Here is a 4,213-nt window from a genome sequence, read left to right as displayed (position 1 = left end):
GTGACACTCTAACTGGCTCTTTTTTCCCCTAACAAACTCATTTTGCCAGCTGCAACAGTTCGATCTCGGTGTATTCCTCCTTCAGAGTGTTAAACATGTACGATGTTTAGCAAGAGGCACTTGAAATGTGCTTAGACTCGACAGCTTTGCGATAACATTAGGGTATGTAAACGTCTCAGTACCCATTTGCTTGCCGCTTGAAACTTAAACTCCGAATGGACATACTCTAATATACAGCACTCGCAATGATGTTTTTTGGATGATCTGGGTGGTAAGCGATAGTTATGCGTGTAAACGTGGCATAAGGCTCAAATGCACTAACACTAATTCCAGATTGGTGGTCGGAATATATAAGACGCCATTGTGTTGGCTGGGTTTAAAGATACGAAAAAGTTTCGTCGATGTGACAAAATCGAGAAAATAAACTACGCTACGACATTGTAATTGTAATTACACCCTTTATTCCTTGACAAATATATGATAACCATCATGTGGTGGAAGGATTTTGCTACAGGGCAGTTCGAAACGGGACGAAGCTGGTGTGAGTGTGAACGTAACACCATTTTTCGGACGCTAAGCATGTATAAACAGTAAACGGAAATGTGTTTATGTTCGAATACTCCGACATATCAACAAACGTTTGTGGGAAGTGATCGGACTATTATCCTTGTACAAAATTATGTATGCCTAATCGTAGGGGAGGATAGACTTGACGTGGGGAATTGTGATTTCAACGCATTGAGGAATACATCTGACCATAAGGGGCGATAGATTCAGTTTGAAAACAGTTGCACAATATAGCATTGCTAGGACTCAACTAGATCTGCTATAGTCTACAAATAGGTCTGGCAAAACGGCTGTAACCAAAATGATACACAGAACTTCCTCTCACCGATTCCCCTAAGCACATTCTCACATATTCTTTGTCACCTTGTCGACTTTGATATTTATTATACATCAACCTATATCGGAGATGTACTTTCAACCTTTTCGTTCGCGGGAACGCTGTTGATTATCACTCAGTGCGAGACACCTGTGGTTTACAACACTTGTTTGCGAGAGTATTGGCAAGACGCAGCACTTTCCAGAAGTGCTAACTGAAAATATCTGTAGTCTTCTCGAATATGATTGGTTTGAGGACTTAAATATTATCAAACAATTTCCTAATGCTGAGGAGAATCGGAACACCTATCTGATGTGATTGTGGACACACCATAAGTTTTTTCGGACACTATACAGATATAAACGATAATCGGAAATGTGTGCGTGTTGGAGTGTGAAGTTAGTGGGGTCAGTATTTCGACATGTGCAAAGAAAATAAGTATATCAGGTCGTAAGGGAGGTATAAATTTGACATGGAATATTGCGGTTTCAACACACTGATAGCCCGTAGGGGGTTAAACATTTTGTGTGGAAAATTATGTCCAGTCAATTGAAGGATATAGATTTATGTGGGAAATTGATATATACAGAGCCTCAGTCTCAAGAGGAAGTATTTCCCATACTTTGCTGGTTTCCTAGGATGACTCTGGCTGGATTCCAGGTGCGTTGCGAGGTAGCCAGTGGCCGGAACTAGTGGACATTTCTGGCTTAAGGTTGAGCCGAGGAGCCGGTCAGGCGGGGTACAGCCATCTGGGAGAGAGAATGGCGAGCTTAGTATGTGTTGGGGCAGACTTCGCGATCACATGTGTTGCGAGTATTCCGCGAATTGTAAGTGGGTATTTGGGAAGATTTCAATATCGACCACAGACAGGTGCTGACGCTGGATGCATTGATAACATCTAAATACCTGTTACTCCTGTCATTCTGGACAGCCTCTACAGCTGGTCTGCCTTTTATATCACGCAGTTCGACTGCAGGCGTGGTGCAATCGCTAAAATGCATGTCCACAGCGGTATGAAAACATAGTGATATTAGTGCATGGGACATATAAGAGCTCCAGCAGAATAATATTCCTACATAATCTAATATGATTGTAATATTCCGGCTGCGAATACCAGCGATGATGCGCTACCGTAATTTAATACGACAACGCTCTTTGCTCAGACGACAACGCTCTTTGCTGGAAAAAAAAAAGAGGAGCATCTATCTTTTTCTTGTCATTGTTGGAGATAAGAAATGCCGATTGGACATTGTGCTTTTTTGAGGTCAGATAAGTTTGCATATAGAAGTTACGTGAAGCGTGGAGGTCAACATGTAATCACGATTATCAAAAACAAACATTGAATTTGTGAAAAAAAAGGGAGCAGGCCGGAGTGGCCGTGCGGTTCTAGGCTTTACAGTCTGGAGCTGAGCGACCGCTACGGTCGCAGGTTCGAATCCTGCCTCGGGCATGGATGTGTGTGATGTCCTTAGGTTAATTAGGTTTAATAAGTTCTAAGTTCTAGGCGACTGATGACCTCAGAAGTTAAGTCGCATAGTCCTCAGAGCCATTTGAACCATTTGAACCAAAGGGAAGGTAAATATTTACGAAACTTTGGATCGTCGGACCTTCATAAAAACTGTTAGTGTTTTTAGCAAAACAGTGTATAGTGATTTCTTCGCGAATTAACAATACTGGGCGAATCTGCCACTATCACGGTCCGAACGTCTCGCAATATTTCGCCATCAGATTGTATATTCAAGACGTTCCCGAAGCGACCAGTTTGTTAGTCAGAAGATATCATACTGCCACTGTTGTTCAACCTTATCATTCTGAAAGTGTTTCCAGAAAAGAAAATCTTACGGCGACTTTGAATATTGTAGCTGCTAAGGGAGACGACGTCTTAATCGCGAGTTGTAGCAGTTTTCTCCGACTTTACCTGGCGTTCTCTGAGAACTAGAGAAGCAGAAACTTCCGACCACCAACTCATCCTGTACCTAACTCGTTCTCTCCTTACAGCAGCCACGAAAAAAACACATTCATCTATTGTCAATTTTTTTTCACAGATTGTATTAGACAGGTAAAAATTTTATAATGTATGCATTTGGCAAAAAATTCAAAAGAGAGTTTTTTTAATGCAGTACCTGACTTATCTTTGTCAAAGACACAAGTCAAAGAGTCAGTTACTTAATTAATCATTTTTGTTTTTGTGTAGCATTTCATGTGACATCTAACTGTGACGACTACTACTACTACTACTACTACGGAAAGGAAAAATCCAGTGGACTCTGTCTTGCAGCGGCAAGGGGGGTGGGTATTCGTTGTTGTTACTTCCTATTGCATGGCTGGTGGGCCCTTCCTCCTACTCCTCCTGCTTCTCCTCCTCCTCCTCCTCCTCATTGCTCATCCTGCTTTGGCTAAGAGAACAAACTTAACGATTATATAGTACTTTAAAAAGCCAATCGCAATCTCATATTCCCGATTCATGAATTTATTGTTTCCAATAAAGGTACTGTGAGCATACACATCAGTCCAAACCCTTCACAGATGTTTAAGGACATAGCATGCATTTGAGTTGAAATTTGAAATTCCCAGCTCTCTCCAATGTAATGCACTTCCTACCAAATGACCTAACTGTGCCAGTACCCACCAATAGCAGGCAGAGGGGAAAAATTTGCAGAAAGGTTTGAGGGATTGAGGGATTGAATACTGCCAAATGTGCCCACCCTGGTATTCACCAATAATATGCAGGAATAAACTACCCACATACAAATGCTATCTATTCAATTAATTAATCAATCAATCTGATAGAGTGAGGAAATCTTTCCAAGGCATAAAAAATGGTTCAAATGGCTCTAAACACTATGGGACTTAACATCTGAGGTCATCAGTCCCCTAGACTTAGAACTACTTAAACCTAACTAACCTAAGGGCAGCACACATATCCATAACCGAGGCAGGATTCGAACTTGTGACCTTAGCAGCAGCGCGGTTCCAGACTGAAGGTCCTAGAACCTCTAGGCCACAGCGGCCGGCTCCAAGACATCCAGAGCTGGGGATTTATGAGGAATGCCCTACTTTGTTCAGGACAGAAAAGTGGTTAGTGTGACACACAACAGATGTTTGGTGGGCAGGAAGTAACTACCTGAGAGAGAAAGAGAGAAAGAGAGAGAAAGAGAGAGAGAGAGAGAGAGAGAGAGAGAGAGAGGAAGGGAGGGAGGGAGAGAGAGCATGTGTTTCAACAGGAATTTCTCAGGTATCAACTGTTGCCACTACCTGATGCTTTATTGGAGGATTAGTGCAAGTCCCGTTCTGCACGTCGCATAAGACAGTCCTGTGTGTGTACTTCTC

The sequence above is a fragment of the Schistocerca cancellata genome, chromosome 8 (genome assembly GCF_023864275.1).
Source record: "Schistocerca cancellata isolate TAMUIC-IGC-003103 chromosome 8, iqSchCanc2.1, whole genome shotgun sequence".
Taxonomy (NCBI): domain Eukaryota; kingdom Metazoa; phylum Arthropoda; class Insecta; order Orthoptera; family Acrididae; genus Schistocerca; species Schistocerca cancellata.
Note: the sequence above shows the minus strand (reverse complement) of the source record.